An 18,642-nucleotide genomic window follows, 5' to 3' on the forward strand; every position below is an offset into this window, starting at 1 on the left:
ACAAACCCAGGCTGAATAATAAGATTTAGGTAGATAAACTATCATCCATATTTGTTCAGCACTTCAAAGTTCCTTATAATCATTAACATCCTTAAATAAGGGTCAGATTAAGATTACTAGTCCTGGTTAAAGAAAATAGGAATCAAGTCTAAGATACTGTGAACTAATGACAGTTATACACTTAGTTGGGATTTGAACACCAGGTACAATCATAAATTACACGCTGTACCTAGTTGAACCAAAAATTCTTTAGGTTAACCATAGTTGAATTCCATGATATTCTCAAGTAAAAGAATATAGCACTGCATTTTTCATCAGGACAGAAAAGCTTTGAAGAAATGAGACTTGTTATATTGTATGTAGAAGTTCTTACAGATTAGACAGTTAACTTTAGTTAAATTAAAGATTAGAGATGTCTGAATTTCACATGTTAAACATTATTTATGGACATAGCTGATATACTTTGGCCATGTATCCCATACCATTTTAATATGTGAAACTTTATTACTTTTCTACCAAACACAATAGAGAGACAGATAATTGCTTTGAGTGCCTGTATGTTTTAACCAGGGATGGGATCCAACTGGTATAACTACCAGTTCTGCCTATTAGTGTCATGCGCACATGCACGAGTCGCGCGAGTGCAATTTACAATCTTCTGAGCTGCCTGGACAGCTGAGCAGTGCAAGTGCATGGTGGTTAGAAAAGCTCCTTTTTCCTGCTTTTTCAACTGCAGCTGTGTCGCGCAAAGCAGCTGCAGTTAAAAAAGCAGGAAATAAAGGTCAGGTAAGAGCACTGGCGGGTGGGTGGGCCACAACATCAGCAGACATAGAACCGGTTCAATGTCTGCTGCTCTTCGGAGCAACCAGTTCTACAGAGGTGGACAGAACCAGTAGAAACCCACCCCTGGTTTTAACATATAAGGGAAATGAAGTCTGCCAGTGTTATATTTTTATCAAATGCACATTACATTAAAAAAGTTCTAATTGTCCACTATGAATTATTTTACCCATAATTATTTGAGTGCAGGAAACTTGGCTGTAACCAGAACGTTTCTGGTGTTGAGCTAGTAGCTTTGCTATTTCCTTTCATTACAAAAAAACAACAACTGAAGATAGAGACAGGAAAAAGTTCATTAAGAAGAAATGCCACAGTGTTCACATCTAATCAGCACTTCCCAAATAATGTTCCTAACCATGACCCAAGATTCAACTTCCAAGAAGCTCAACTACTGTAGCATGACCTTTGCATTGAGTCAAGATAGCTGGGAAATATGAGTGGGCATCTCAGCATGTCTCATAGCTAGTTCAAATACTTCTGGGCTCATGTTCTACTTCCTTACAGCTATTTTAGACACATCTGCTCCGAGGATAAAACACACAATATTAGTTTCCCTGCAAGTACAACTTTCCCATATGAGCCATAGATAGCACAGGACCTTCCTTTCCTTACAAATTTGCAAGTGTTGAAAGAAAAAAAAATGTGTAAAAAGTTGATAGTTTTGAAACATTGCTCATTTTGACACTTTTTGATCATGTCCCCAAATAGTACTTTAATATTATACAAATTTTGTATGTATTTATAATATTAGACTTGACCAAGAACCTTATGAAAGTATTTTTTAATTTTGTAACTTCTTAATTTTGTAACCATTCTTTTTATACATTCACCAATGCCCTTGGATGCACAAATGTCAGAAATAGAGTGATCCATTTTAATGTGTTTTGAGATGACATTGTTTATTGAAAAAACATCAGTGTCCCCTCTTCATAGTCAGACCTGGCAGTATGGGGAGTTTGGATTTGTGGAGAAGACATTTAATCACAGATAGTTTCAGCACATAAATCCTTCCAGCATATCTGGCTCTCACAGTTCTAGACTCTAGGCTATAGTGCTTTATTTCTTCAACAAGTTAGATTTTCCTCTTGCTCAGAGACAAGATGTTCTTGAGATACAAAGGCAAGCACAAAGCTCTTTGCCTTTCAAATCTGACCCGATTAGGACAATACAAACACAGGAAAAAATAAAATGCATGAGGGTTGAAAAAAACAAAGGGTTGAAAGTTGGAACTTTGACAAATGCTTCCTCCTTATCATGTTTGGCAAAACCCATGGTGTGAGCTTTTCTTTAAAAATCATTTTTGTGTTGTTTTAGAATTAAATAGTGGTACAGATTATCTTGGCAGTTATAAATGCAGAGATGCAGAGATGCAGAGATACAGATAGATAGAGGGAGGGAGGAAGGGGGAGAGAGAGAGAGAGAAAGAGAAAGAGAAAGAGAGAGAGAGAATCTGTAATTTAGTATGCAAATAGAGGAGGATTGTGCACTGAAGATACTCAAAGCAACATATTACCATTATGGAAACTTAAAAACCAACCCCAGTGCCTGGTTACAAGAACTGGAATACCGTTGTGATTTTCTTACTAGTACAGGCCTATTGTATTTCTTTCAGGCCATTTGTTTTTATGTGCAAATGATCTTTAGGAATCTTGCAGTAATTAAAATTGGGAGACTTCTAATTATGTATGTCTTGAATCACATGCTTGGATGTAACCAGCCAAATATGATTCTACTCAGTATCTCTGGAAGCAACACTGTTCACATTTCCTCTCTTGTTAGGCTGAAATATATATATATATTTCAAGTTCAAGGTAACATAACTTTGATAAGAATTACAGGCAAAAAGGTTGAGGAGTTCCAGCTTGAATCAAACATCTTGGGAAACAAAAACATTCTTTTTCAAAGGTTTGGGTTACTCATTGCCTGTAGGAGGATAGAGGAAGAGTGTTTACTGAACAGCACAGAACTGTTTGAAAAGTTTTAATTTACTACTGAAGAGTTTTAAAAATGCAACTTGAAGTATTCATACCACAATAATTGGAGGAGTCTGTGCATAGCACTTTGCATTATTGTCCCCTCATTCCTGAAAACCTATACCAACATATGTTTTGGGAAATTCCTCTCTATGCATATTAAAAATTAAAGATGAAACAATTAGTCCTTTTTTTAATTAGTTGAATTGTCAAACTCTTCATATTGTTTTGAAAAATTTAGCAGGATTCATGATTGTATAAAACATGAAAGTGCTTGCCTTGTGATATAATCCAGGATTGCTTTAATGTCCTGCAAGAAAATCATTTTAAAATTGTTCTGCAATAAAATATATTTCAGATATAAATTTTTGCCTTATTAGAAGAACAGAGACCTAAAATATTTGTACATTTTCCTACCATTTCTGTGAAGACATGCAGGTAGTCCTTGAGTTATAATCAAAATGGGAACCAGGATTGTCACAAGTTGATGTGGTTGTAAAGTTTGATGTCACGTGACTACAATCCCAGCACTCTTTGTTCTGGTGGTTAACTGAGAATTGTGACTCTTTAAGTGACTACCTATTCCAATCCAAGGCTTTTTAGGTTTGGTCCCTCCTAGCACCAAGCCTCAGTAAGGTAAAAGACTGCCCCCAATACTCTCAATACATATAACTCTGCCCTCCCCAATCGGTCCCTTGGCTGCACTACAGTGCACCGTGCCTTGTGAGGTGGCAAGCAGCCCCCAAACCATATAGTCTGAGAATGCCCTCGACAGTGCCTCCCAGACCAGTCCCATAGTTGTTCTCACCACTCTGCACTCTGAGGTTACTTCTGCTGCTCTTTGCTCTGTTGACCAGCTTTCTTTCACTGTTTTCTTGCTGTTGGAGCACGGGAAGTTAGAGCGCTCCACCAGTTGTTAGTGTGGGTGGGCTGCCAATTGTCCAAATGTTGATCAGATGACTGGGGGACATTGCAACAACTCATAATTTAACAATTCATAAGTTCATTTTTTTCAACCCCATTTCAAATGGTTTCTGTTTTAATAGTTGTCACTTGAGGTCTATCTGTAATCAATTAGTACAGTGATGGATGCTAAGAAGTGTCTATGGAGGAGAACCATCTTTTCAATTTGTTTATTTGTCATGGACACCATGAGATTAGAAGTTAAGCTCTGATCTGGTATGAACCTTTAAAGTACACCAGACTAAGAAACCAATGCCAACTAATTTAGGACTACTTTTATTATAACAGTTACAATAGCAGCATCTTGCAGGCCTAAATGTATTTCTCTCTTTCTTACTTTATCTTCATTTAAACTAGGGAAAGGCCTGTCTGAGACATACACTCAAATTAGTTTCTTGGAATGGGCTCAAGCTCTGTTTGTTTGATTATAGCTTTGGAAGTAGTGTTTCCTTCTGTCCTTCAAGGCCGTTCCCTATTTCCTTTACACTGGGCATTGTTATACTTGGATAAAGGAGACTGCCAGGAGAAACAACAGAGCTATAAACTAGATGAAGGAACCAAAACACAACTTGGAAGAAAACAATAGGTAATAACTTCATAGTGTTTCCAAGAAAATTGCAACTTGCAGCAGTCACCCAAGACTCAGACTGGGCTTGAAGGAGACTTTGTTTATTCATTTGTTTGTTTGTTTATTGCCTTTTCTTTTACAAGGATTCACTAATTCCAGTACGACCTTTACTAGTAATCTTCCTTTGCTAAAATAGTGTTTATATCACACTAGCTTATATTGTGTCTTCTGCTCTGGCACTTTTAGAGATTCTAAATTCAATCAATAAACTGAGATGAAGTGCAAGAAATTTAGCCCAAATGATCAGAGCTGCCATCTCTTTTATAACTTTGATCATGTTTTGATCTATTAAAGCATGTCTTCTAATCTATTCCACAGATGTTGCCAAACTATATGTTTCATTCTTCCTGATGGCTAGAGATGGGATGAAAGAGTGATATGCTACCTGTAGTGTTAAAGTTGTGTGATTAGATTTTTTTTAAAGAAAACTGTTTAGGAATAGAATAGAAAAATAGACTTTTTTTTTTTTTGGATTTTCACGTGTATGCAGAAAGCATTAGGTGACACAAATCCTGGCAACCTGTTTTGTTTTGTTTTGAAAATTTCAGTCATCTTGATCTCATTTTCCTTGAACTTAAATTGGTATTCTCCACTTTTGAGGAGATATATAAGAGATAAATGTTTTACATTTTATTTTTCTTTGTCTGCTGTGGTATATAAGAGTTTTCTTAATGGATATAAATTGAAAAGTTTTCAAAGGAAGATAATTTGCAAAATAAGTTAGCACACAGCTATCTGGCTTGACTCTTCAGACATCAGAACATTGTAATTTGAACAACCTTATGTCCTGCTGAGCATAAAGGAAAGACAGTTCTGCTTCTTTGCTTTTCTAACATTTTTCTAATAATAAAGTTCATTTTCTATCATAACTACATTCATTTTGCTAAAGTGACTAAAATGATTAGAAACTTAAGAAAATACAGATTGTTAAAAATCCTATCCATTTTTCTTTCTTTCTACAAACAGTTTTAATGGGCTGCTTTGAAACTTGGCACATAGCACATTAATCCAGTCTAACCCTTCTATCAAGCTGTCTGTGTTTCTTGAACAGATTCCCCCCAAAACTGTGTCAAAACCATAAATTACTGGATTAAACTTGTTGGAAATGATGAAAGCTGAATTCATGTACATACATGTGGTAGTACAAATGGACTCTTTTATAATTTAACTTGAATGAAAGCAATAAATTTGAAACAGGTTTAACTGATGATATTGGTAATCCACAACATATTTCATAAATTTTGTTGAATGAACATTGGGTTTTGTTGAGTAATCTCCTCAATTAAGAATAGGACAGTTAATTCAAACAATCTGCAAAACAGCAAAACAATATCGCTTTCAAATGTTATGTTACAGAATAGTTACTCTCACTGGTTCTTTTAATAATTAAACCAATTAAAGTGCAAAGTATTTTCAACGTTTCATTGATGTGTCAGGCATAACAATTATTGTGTTTCTGTATTCATTGTGTCGTTTACAATGTCATTGCTATTTTCTGGGCTATATCTTTCCTACTGAAATCTGGGAAGTAAAAACCAATTGTAGTTTACAGTAGTAAAGTAAACTCTTCTAGGAATTTCATGCATTTTATTCCTATTTATTTCATATTTCATGAAAACTGGCACTTCAGTTCTCCAAAATATTCATGGTCTGGTTAAATGTAAATAACTGACAAAAGACACCCATGTACTATTACTGGATTACACTTGAGTTTCTCAAATATTGAGTTCATTTATATCGTATGTAGTATTTGAGTAATGCTAACATAATCTCAATTTTAGTAAACTCAGTTTTACATGTTTTTATGATCTCTCTTCAGTTTGATTTGCCTTAGCTTAGTTATAAAAAAAATAGTACAGGTAGGCTTCAACATACAACAGTTTACTTAATGACCATTCAAAGTTACAACCACACTGAAACAAATGACTAATGATCATTTTTCACATTTATGACCATTGCCACATCCCCATGATCACACGATTTACATTTGGGTTCTTGACAACTGACTCATATTTGCAGTGTCTGGAATCATGTGGTCCCCCTTTTGTGTCCTTCTGACAAGAAAAATCAGTGGGGAAACCAGATTCACTTAACAATTCATGTTACTAATTTAACAACTGCAGTGATTCACTTAATAAATGTGTCAAGAAAAGTTGTAAAATGGAGAAAAAACTCACTTAACAAATTTCTCACTTAGCAGCATAAATGTTGGACCCAATTGTTGTCGTACGTTGAAGATTACCTGTATATTGTTGAAAAATCCTACATCCATTTGGTAGTTGGCTGGCTATCCTTTCTATACAACTATTATTTGAATATTTTACAGAAATGCAAATAATAGGGCTGTGCCAGGCAATCAGAAATCAAGCTCTAAAGAAGCATGGATGAAAAATTTCACTTTTGCCTCTGCTGTGTTGATAATTTCCTGTCTGAACTAGAGTTGCTGTTTATAGGCTCTCTTTTATATTGTATACACATGCTTTAATTGCTTTTTGTGATTAGAAACATAACCTGCACTTCATTGTCAGAGAATATACTAATTGTCCATTCAGCACAAGTCAGCTTAATAGATGTGATACTTAATCAGGAAGTTATCCCTCAAGGAATTCCAATGTCAGATAACTGAGAAAGTTCAGTGTTTTCAAAACTGCCCACATTTACTACAGTGAGAACATTAGAATAAGTTAAAGCAGTTGGGATGAGTAATTAGGAATGTAAAGAGGTAGTTGAAGATGCCATGGTGTAAATTTATTATACTGCCATTCTCTTTCCTGAGGTGTACAAGTATGAGAGATATGTGTTAGAAGTACATTGCTAGGCAAAGAACAGCAGACTTATTCTGGCATTATGCACTGACACGTTAACATTGTGAGAGAATGAAGTGACAAGCCTTAATATTTAGTATTTTTATCGTAAAGCTATTATAAGCTACTATTTAAACATATCTATTAATAAATTCTTCTTCTTAAACTTTTATAATAATAAGAAGTTGAAATAGCCCTAGAATTTGTATTTTAAGTAAAAAAAAATGTAGTTTTGAACATACAGTAAATTCATTCCATATAGTAAACGGACCACACAGAAAATGTAGATGAGTAAAATTTAAACCTGACTCTTTTTCTTTCGCTAAAACTCAGAATACTCTCTTTGACTGTTTTATTTTTTTTGCTATAATTTGAAATAACACAAAGAACAATTTTTTAAAAAAAAAATTGAGTTTAGAATTTCTAGCTACTCAGGAAAATGATGATTTTTAATATTCTGTGGAGTTCCTTGCTATTAAAAAAAAAAATCTGGCATACATAATTTTTTTTTTTTAAAAAGAGCCAAGAATCTTGTGAGTTATTTATTTTTTATGGGATAAAAGCTTCAACTCATCAACTGATGTATGCAAGTGTAGTGGTATAGAAAAGTAAGAATGCATCTTATATTTTAGAGTAGAAAAGTCAAAGGAATAGTTAGTGGGACCTGAAATATAAAAAATGGAGGTAACTAATATCCACATTCCATGAAACTGCTTCATAATTTTAAGCATTTTATCACTGTTTCTGTCAGAACCTGGGCCATAATATGCCAATGATCCCCAAGGAACTGTTAACTTAAAGTTGAAATATCAGAAAATGTTTTTTATCTGAATTGTGGAACTCCAGATCTGAAATTTATGAAATTTCATGAGTTATATCTCTCTGGCATATTTTCTGCCTTTAAAAAAAAACAGATTTAGGGTTTGGGGGTTTTTTTGTTTTGTTTTTTAAATTTTGCACCATTTGCAAGCTTCCTGACTCTTTGCCAACCCAGATTTATTTTTCACAATTAAAGTGTTATCCGCTGTTTATAGTTGTTTTGAGTTCATTTGATTATATGCTATATACATTTATATTCATTCATTCTAATCTTAACATCATTTTTTTCAGTAGATATATGATCAAATTGTGACATTTTGAGAATCACTTGTTTCTCTACTTACTATATACTTTATCTTACTATACACCCAATACTTTAATATTTATTGTACTTTTCGGCCTGCCCACCCCCACCCAATGGTAAGGTCTACATCTGAACTGATTTCACAGTTCTTGCTGTAAAGAATCCTTCCAGACAAGGCTTTCATAGCACAATCAACTTGCCTCAGTCACAAAATGATGTCAGCCTTAACTATTTCAATCGCATTGCTTTTTTTTTCAAGAAAAGAGGAAGAAAAGCCTAAACAATTACACTGTACAAATTAACAATAATGCTATAAGCCATTCATTCCAAAATGAAAACCCCAGAACCTCAAGGAAAAAATATTCAGTACCTTTAATTTTTCACTTTATGATATACTTTTTGAGATGAAATGATCAGATTACCACAATGTCTTATAAATTGTTCACAGCTTTAATTGCAACGTTGGCATACAGGCTATTTTAATTTTAGTGCATTGTGTAAAATATTTTGGAGCTGCTTCTGAAAACAGATAACATCCCAATTTCCCATTTTACAGAGCTTCCTGTCCTTCCTTTGTATATTTGTGATCCACTTCCACAGTTAATTCTTTAATTTTGTCTGAATGCTGTGCATATATTTGGGACAAAACCAGCATTGGATAACAGAGTCTTTTTCTTTTTTACCTTTAGCACCAGGAAACTGCAAGCCTTCAAAACAGTGTGCCATTGCATATAAGTTGTTGTTCTGGATTGTAACATTTTTAATTACCAAGTAGTACTTATCGTCCTTCCCCCATACTGTTTTTGGAATAGAGAGAGCCACTGCAGTACGGCAGAGGCCACAAACCTGCCTGATGAAGCACGGATGAATAAAAAGTATTCCCCTGAGTTTAACAGCCATTATTAATGTGCATCTCCAATAGGCATTTTTAAAATTCATTGAAAGGTTAAAGGACAAACTTTCAACCGTTGTTTTGCATTTTGTTTGGGGAGATTAGTTCTGTACATTTCCACAAAGGAAGTGTGAAAAGATATCAGCAAATTGCTTTCCATTAATTACATCTGCTGCATACAAGGGAATTCACAAAAAGAAAAGGAAAGGGAAAAAAAATCCTTAGCTGGTCATCACCATTTAAACTCGCTTTTACCAGCCTGACCAGGCAGAATGTGAAGGCTTTTTACAAAACTCCATTAAAATTTGTAGAACATCAAATCTACATTAAGCAAAAGAACAGAACCTAAAAGAAGTCAAGTGCCAATTTCTCTACTGCTAAGAACAGGAAATACAATTTTTAAAAACCAACTCACTATTGAGTGGATAAAATGGATGGGAGAAATGGAGACTTTTGACAATCTAATTTAAGCATAAATATCTGAATTTATTATTATAATTATCTTACATGTAATCTGTAAAAAATATTCACTAAATGAACGACACCTTTTCTTTTTTACCTTTAGCACCAGGAAACTGCAAGCCTTCAAATTTCTGGAGCAGAAGATGGTACAACTGAAATTATGATTTCCAGTTTTATTTATTAAGTTAAACTTTGAACACCAAGCAACCTTCCACATCCAGCATCTTCCCCAATTTTGTGCTCTCAGGTACCTTTCCTATTACAATAATTAGATTTTACAAGCAAGTTTGCATTATTTGTATAACTAATAATTACAATACTTCTTTCTAGTTAGCATTGTTTTAGCTTTCCATATAGCTAGATATGGAGAGATCTTTAATATAATTGGAAATGAATAATTTGAGGCCTGGACCTATATAACTTCCATTTTATAGATCATGATTCCAATTATAGCATCAAGAAAAAAGTCCCCTTTGTAGAAAATTAAGCCAATTAAGATCTTACCACTAGAACAGGGGTGGGCAATTAATTTTCCAAGGGGCCACATGAAAAATTGAAGCTGTTTTGGAAGGTTGCTGCCGCCTCTCCCAACTGATGCCACTCACTCCCTGCTTCCAACATCCTGTCCCCCAATAGTGGTGCCCCATTTCTGCCACCAATGCTCCACCCCCCCCCCACCAATGTGCTACTGTGTGCCAGAGTGGAACAGTCCATGGGCCCAGATGTGGCCCATAAGCACAAAATGCTTTAAGTAAAATCCTAGTATTTAAAGTACTAGGACTGTTGAATCTTAGTACTTTAAAATACATGCTACTGATTTAACTGTTCCAGACTTTGAACAGCGACAGTAATAGTTCAATATTCCTTAATAGCAATAACATTTAGATTTATATACCATTTCACAGTGCTTTACAGCCCTCTCTAAATGGTTTACAGAATCACCATATTTCCCCCAACAATCTGAGTCCTCATTTTACAGACCTCAGAAAAGATGTAAGGCTGAGTCAACCTTGAGCTTGTGAGATAGAACCTCTGGCAGTGAGCAGAGTCAGCCTGCAATACTGCATTCTAACTATTGCATCACCATGGCTCTTATATGTATTATACATTTTAATGCTTATAATAATTGTACAATTAGCTTGTTGCAAATGCAGAATTTATCTGAATTGAAGGAAACTGTAAAATTACAATGGTTCTTGCCCCAAAGCATGATAGAAAGAATGTCAAGTAACAGTTATTACTAGAGAAATCAACAATGGAAACAGAGAAACAGCAGCTGAAGAGAAACTACAAGGTTCTACCTACATGTATAAAATTATTTAGAAAAAAAAATCTAATTTGACAAGCTCTGACATAGAATATAATGATTCCCACTAAAGCAAAATGGTAGTTTGATCCTTCTTGACAAGGTATTTTGCATCATCCAGAAACTACAACCAGTAGTTCCAGTAGCTGTGAATATGTAGCATTCTCAAAGGCCTCTTTTAGCTACAATCACTGTGGGAAGAAACAGAACAAGCAAAGCAATGTAGCCACTTTGATTTTAGTAAGAAGGAACCCACACTCCTTTGTGAAGTAGTTTTGAAAAAATGCTTCACTTCTGCACAATCCTACTAGGTTCGTACCAAGAGCAAATTCCATTCATAACTTGTAACATCAGTTCTTTAGCCTTATTCAAGCCTTATTCAATATTTTTTGCTGTAGTTGCTAGAAAAATACTTACCATGGTTGTAATATCACATTACAATAATATGTTATACATGGTCTACCATATAGTTTTGCAGAAATATATGATTACTTCTCCTGAATGCACTACTTTCTCTTAAGAAAGTAATCTGCTGAAATGGAAATAACCTGATCCTACTAAGTTGTGGTTGCATATTGTTCTTGTTGTGGAATGAATCCTGATCCAACCATACAAAATGAATAGAAGGGATAATTTCTTACTAAGGCAATACATAAGTGAGGGCATTTGAATATGCATGTTTTAAGATTCTCTACATGCTATATATTCATTACATTGAAGCATTTATTTGCAACTATAGGTTTTAGCACTCATAGATTTTTGTCATACATTCTCCTGGTAATAACTAACCAGTCTTTTTCTACCCTGAAGATGTCAATCTGTAGTAAAGATAAACTCAACACTATCGCTACCTACTGTAGTTTTTCTATTAATTGTACCTCAGTTATACAGAATATGCTGCTATTCAATTTACTTTATGTCTTTCATCTAGCCTGACTTTATCATAATCCTATGTACATATAAATCTCAGATTCAGTTTTAATCTATAAAATAATAATTTTAATCTACAAAATAATATAATAATTTTGTAACTTCATAAAATAATGCCTTTTCATTGGAAATGAAAAATAAAGCTGTCTAAATCATATATTGTGTGTGTATATAATAGAAAGGATAACTAAACAACAAGGGATAATGGGAAAATGGGAAAGATAACCATGCTTAATTTGTGTAATTCTACCTACTCTTATTTCTTGTTTTACATTAATTTTGGACTGATGCATGCTATTTAAAGCAGCGACTGTGAAAAATCTTGACCTGGCTATAAGTTTGTCTAGGCAGAATAGAAACATGTTTTTGATTATGCTTCCACTAAAATTTGGGATTGTTCCTCAAATTTGTTTGTGATCTACTTCCCAGGTAGATACAAATCACATTTGAGAAGCCTTGACTGAGGCATAATTAATGGATTCATATTCCTTTTACAATATTACTGTGTAATAGTATGTAGTATAACTAATGTAGTTTCCATGTTTGTAGATTAGCAATATGTGTAGTCAGAATAAAAATATATGGAGTAGAGAAGAATGCAACAGTAATCTCTAACTAACAATTATTTTGGAATGACAGGGATAGTTTAACAACAGATTAGTGGTTATCACACTCTTTGTAGGTAAAAGAGGATAGTATTTAAGCTAGTCTCCACAAGATCACTGTGGATGATAATGCTAGGCCCCAAAGGTAGTCATGTCTAGAGAAATATAATTTCATATTTTGATTTAAATAGACAAGTAGCAGATGATGAGTTACAAAAAAAAAGAAACCAAAGACACTCCAATATAGCATTATATTAATCAGTAACTTCAATTGTCATCATGAAGTACTGAAACACAAATTTCTTTTCTTATAAAATTGTAAATTTTCTAGGTATGTGAACAGATGTGGCCTAGAACTTTTGTTCCTAGGAACTCAAGCAACATGTAGAAGGCTGAGTAATAAATTTTCTTCTAATAATATTTCTTATCCCTTTTGCTTAAGAGAAAATGAAACATGGCAATCCTCTCAGCTGCTGTCGAAAACTAAATCCCACCTTGTCACACATTTCACAATGCTAGCTTGTGAAAGCCTTCAAAATTCTAGCCACAATAACAATGCAATTGAATATATGTCCATAAACATTCCAGTTGTTAGTGATTGTTTTGCTTCTCTGGGCTTCACAGTCCTTCTCATCTCCTGAAGGTAAAATAACCTTTAGGGAAAGGGATCCTAAAATGTCCTTGTGCTTTAGAATTGTTAGTTGCATGTGCTTGGGACTGAGTAGGCATTTGTTTGAGTGATAATAAAAGCTACAGCTTTGATTTCTGTGATTCTGAAAGGCAACTGAGAAGGATATGTACGGATGCATTAAAATGTCTGCTTTTTGGGGATGGCTCATTTAATAATTGCATTCCAGAGATCTCAGTAACAACTAATTTTGCTAAGGGGTTAATGATGCAGTTTGCCACTCATCAAAAATGAAATTGAAACATCATGTAAATGAGGGTCAGGCAACTTATGCTATTTAAAATCATTGATAAAAGGGAAGTGTTTGTTCCATCTGTATATTTTAAATATATTAATTACTATGAGGATTTTCGTTAGGAGTATATCATGAGTATTATATTCTGAGAGGTGCTAATAACTTAATTTACCAACACAGTATATCAACTGGTAAGAAACAATGAATATAAATAGCATAAAAATATTTTTGGCTGAAATCAGAGCCATACATTGAATAGAAATGAAGAGCTAGAGCCCCTAAATCAGAATACTTAACGTTTTAAAGTAACTTAAAATTAGTTCACTGAACAAGAGTAAAATTGAATACAGTAGCTATAGTGTCCTTTTATTTTTAAATCAACTACTTAATTTGTTTTTATTATACTTTAAAAAATTCATATATATATATACAAATATATCTATCTATCTATCTATCTATCTATCTATCTATCTATCTATCTATCTATCTATCTATCTATCTTTGGTTATTCGGGTTTTCTCCCGTATCTAGGCAATGTTTCGATGAAGTCTCATTCATCATCTTCAGGCTCCTTTCTTCGGCTCTGTGCTTCTCAGGAAGATACTGCCAATCTTACGCGGGAGAAAACCCGAATAACCAAAGATCCACATACAAATACCCATGAGAACCTCAGAAAACATATATATATTTATATATATATTTGTTTTCTTAAGTTTTTGCGGGTACTTACATGTATGGTATTCAGCTTTGTTCGGGTATTTTCCCACGTCATTATAGTTGTGCTTTTAAAGTTGTAGCAACGTTTTGGCAGAATCTCATCTGCCATCATCAGGCTTCTGTATTGTGTTTGTCTATGAGTCAGACTTTTACAGTTGTTTAAGTTTTAAATTTGGGGCTAGCCTACTGCTGTGCCAGAATGGTTTTGTTCTTCATCCTGATTGGTTGGGAGTCTTGGTGTGTGTTTATTGGTTGTGGAGTTTGCTGTGTTCTGCTTGATCGGTGTTTCTAATATCTTCTGTCTGTTTTGTGGCTTTTCTTGTCTTGGTTGGCTGGCAACATTGTGTTCCTGTATTGGAGGCTTTTAGTGAAGCTTGGCTCCAAGTAAATGGACGGCTATCATTTGTTAGGAAGCTAGGTTTCCTCTGGGTGCCTGGTTGGGGTGTGTTTGAGCTGGAGGTATCAGGGGGGATCTGTTTGTGCCCAGGTGTTTGCCTGGCTTCTGGTGTGGAGATTTTTTTTGTTTGTGACTGCAGGCTTCCAAATAATTGACAATCTGGTGGAATCATCTCTTCTATTCAATATATATATTTTTAAAAAATCATAAAGTGTGTTTGCCAGTAAACACAATGTCCTTTTTTGCCCAAAGCAAAAGTTCCCCTGCTCAAGACACGGTATCTGCTTATGAAGAAAACACTGCAAGAACCTCACTGAAGTATTTACTTTGTTTATCTTCTGGGAGTTTCCTCTGTCATAGTATAAGATTCCCTGAGTATCAATGAGTCTGAAAATGTTTATATTCTGCCAAGAATCAAGTTGTAAAGTTTGCATGCCAGCACTTTAAATTAATCTAAAATAATACAAAAGGGAATTTGCCAACTTGGAAGGCTTTCTACAGCCTCATCACTATTGTCTCAATTAATAAACGTGTTTTATATCACTGAAGCGATTTCCCTCTTTTGTAGCCAATTATGACACCAATGATAGTGTCGCTCTAAGGATGTATATTGAAGCAGATAGGAAATCATGATGTAACAAAATCTTACATGAGCCTCCTGAAATATAAAATAGCAATTAACTCCATACAATAAGTCATCAGATAAGGCAATAACAATCTAAACTTCAATTAAGGGAATAATATTATTCTGTTCATTTTTTAATTTGATAAATATTATAGTACCCCTGTCTTGTGCCTTTAAGCATTAATAGTCAACTCTGACACATCAGAACAAAAGCTTATGAACATAAAAAACATATACTCATATACTTTCTAATGAGAAGTAACATTTCAAAATATTGGATGGAGGAGGACGAGAAAAACATATCACAGTACCATGAAATATGTCTTTAAAAAAATGTTTTCCTATTCAGCCAAGCAGCTATGTTTTGTTATAAATACGTGAAATTATCAGATTGTCCTGGATTTCTTTTCTTAAAAAATAAAAATGGGGAGTCACTGCATCATTAAGCTTTGAATGAATATAATGTAACTATTGAAACTGCTTAAAATATTTCCTAACCATAAATTATTATCGAAAAATATTTTTCAAGCAGATAAAAAGAGTTGTCAATTCTGCATAGCGAATGTCTCATAAGGGGCTCATTTATGGTTGAAAACTGAATAAAAGCAGTAAATTAAGAACAGACGTAACCATAGAGAAACTGTAATCCGCTGCAGATTTCTCTGGTGAATGAAGTATTGTGTGGATTTGCTCTCCTTGCTTGTATAGTTAACCACTCACATCTGTGACTGGAGTGGACTCCATACACACAGATGAATTTTATTCCATAACTCCTCCCTCACAGCCACTCTGAAATAAGCATATGCTAGTTAACCAAGCCTTCAGAAACTGGACTTTCTGTTTGTTGGACCCTTTGCTATTGAAAGGGGGAAAAAAAACATTCCTGGACATGAGCACAAGTTCAAAAGGCTTAGTTAGAAAGATGACGCAAAAACACTCACTAAAAATATATATTTACCACAGTGCAAATATTTCACCTTACAGACATGTAAACTGTGATGTTTTGGTTTAAATCAAGTCCTCATCTTTGCTGCCATGCTTGTCACTAGTACACAAAATTAGCACCCTGAAGTAATTTGAAGACTTGACAGGAATTCAGTTTTTGGCCTTATTTCTCTCAGTTAAATGATATACAGAGCCAATCAGATATCTTCCTTGAATCAGCTTCGGGAAGTACCTATGCCCAAGAATTTCCTTCTCTTCCCTCTCCATTCTCCATCACAAACCATCGGCATTCACTCATCTGCAGAGCCATGAATAAAAGTTAGCATCTGACATTTGAAATGTTTAATGATCTCAGAAGTAAAGCAAGAGATTTTTCATAGGAAGCATTGCTTAAAATATAATATGTTTTTATTTTGACCAGTGTATCACTTTTCTTATTCCTCAGGATCTCTTACCCTTATTGTCACCATTGTAACATTTCACAGATTGTTTCAACCCACATCACAACTGATTCACCATGCAAGTTCTCAAGATTTTGCCTAGTCCTAGCCTTTTGCTTAAATCCTGAACCACAGAACTCTAAAGAATTTTGCTTAAGAACAAATAGGAATTATACCACCAATAAATAACTTTGTTTCCAAATTGAAATAATATGCAGTTAACTCTATTGCTGGATTCCCAATATTCAATTCTCAGTTTTTTACTACTTTTTACCAACTAGTACAGGGGTGAAAAACACAAGGCCAATGGGCCAGATTCAGCCTGTGATGTGGTTGGATCCGGCCCGCAGGGCCATCCTGGAAAATGTAAGGGGCCAGCCCATATGGCTTCCACCCTATCTATCCAATGCAAAGAGGAAACATCAGGCCAGCATGGTTTTGGCCTGGTCTACCCAATGCAAAGAGGAAATATGCTAACAGTTTGGGGAGTGACGTAAAGCTGGCCATGCCCACCAAGTCAGTCATGCCCACCCAATTGACCACCACCCAGTGACTGGCATCAAGATGGTTATGCCCACCTAGTTGGCCATACCTACCCAGTTGGCCATGCCTGCCTGGCCCCTCAAAGTCAACCACAGCCCTGATGCGGTCTTCAATGAAATTGAGTTTGACACCCCTGAACTAGTAGCTAATATGTCCAAAAATCCCCTTCTTCTCCAGTAATTTTTAGATGCTGAATAAATTTGTATTCTCAGGAAACAGCAGGAACAGAGGAGAAAAATGGTCTCAAATCATCAGGACAACAAAACAAGTAGGTCTATTTTCCAAGCACAGAATACAATCACAGTCGTTATGTATGATTCCTCAGGTCTGTGAAGGTACAAGATCATTTATGCACATGCATACTAGTTTTGTGCATGAATATAATATATCTGATAATGCAATACATGAACAGAAATATTATGTTCACATTATACTCAGATGGAAGTTATTGATGTGTTAGGTAAAAGATGAAACCTGTCCTATCACTAAATCTTGAAATAAATTTAAAGATTAAATTGCTCCAATTAAGAGCACACTAAAAATATTTCCTATACATAAATTATGAAACATTATATGAGGAGAAATATAGAATCCTATACACATATTTATAACTTTGTTTTATTTTTTTCTTAGAATAATAAACGAATGAATGAGCAAGGCCTTCACCATATGAAGTGCTCAATGTAAAGACTAAATAGTATCATGATAAACTGAACATTTCCAAACATTGTGAAATGTGAGAATTTGTGTTAATTTGTCTATCTTCCTTTGGCTTTTATTCAATGATGTAATCACAGGGAAAAATGAAATAAACTTGTTGTCCTTTCACTACTAGTGGAATAATATTTGAAGTAACTTATTTGAACAATGGTATCAGCAAGCTGAAACAAAGAATTAGTCTGATACTTGCAAGAGGATGAGATAAATCTTACACAAATAAGAGTTTGTGTACAGATAGTGGGAAAAATTCCTATAATCTTTCCGCTCTCTTAGAACCCAGATTGGAACTTTAGTTTTGCTTTGTTTCAGAGTAAATTGATAGTAAAATTTGAATGACTGTATTTAACCTGAGCTACTGGAATAGTGTTCTTTTGTTAAACTTTTAAAAAACAAATACCATTCTAAAACTCCCTCCTCCCATGAAATCACTAATAAGCATAATTAAAATTAGTAAGGGATTTGGTGTTCTGCAGCAAGTCACATTTGGTAGAAAAGGTTAAAGGTTCATTCACTACAGCACATCTAAAATGTACAGATGATAGGTGAAAGGGTCTCTCTTGGAAGTGCTGAAAAAAACAATCATTTAAAAGGTCAGACTTTCATTTTTAAAAAAGCAAAAGAAAGTCTTTAGTAAGCAACTAAATGCATGTTTTTATATGAGGGGGAAATGCTGCATTTTAAAAGGTTAGCAAAAAATCTAAATAGGCTGTAGCGTTAGAAAGAAATATCTGGTCTTGTTTTAAAGCCAAAACTGCAGTGTTGCACATTTCTTGAAAATCTGATATACAGGTACCACCAAAGAGTTG

At 34.5% G+C, this 18,642-nt stretch overlaps 2 protein-coding genes across 8 annotated transcripts in view; one reads left to right on the plus strand and one right to left on the minus strand.

Annotated features, from left to right (window-relative positions):
- Positions 1–18,642, minus strand: part of LOC148126160 (uncharacterized) — a 90,538-nt gene that overhangs the window by 70,155 nt on the left and 1,741 nt on the right. The gene's annotated exons all lie outside the window — the stretch shown is intronic.
- The window catches only part of ADGRL2 (adhesion G protein-coupled receptor L2), a 361,637-nt gene continuing 347,284 nt past the window's right edge, over positions 4,290–18,642 (plus strand). Inside the window, exons 1-2 of one of the 3 annotated variants that reach the window (XM_087930083.1) lie at positions 4,290–4,362; positions 9,789–9,932. The gene's annotated coding sequence lies outside the window, so the exon portion shown is untranslated. Of the gene's footprint in view, positions 4,503–9,788; positions 9,933–18,642 lie in introns of all 3 variants that reach the window. The other 2 variants (XM_087930085.1, XM_087930086.1) reach the window with 2 other exon arrangements.

Source organism: Pseudonaja textilis, chromosome 3 (genome assembly GCF_049901715.1).
Source record: "Pseudonaja textilis isolate UNSWEBS1 chromosome 3, rPseTex1.2, whole genome shotgun sequence".
In the NCBI taxonomy this organism is placed as follows: domain Eukaryota; kingdom Metazoa; phylum Chordata; class Lepidosauria; order Squamata; family Elapidae; genus Pseudonaja; species Pseudonaja textilis.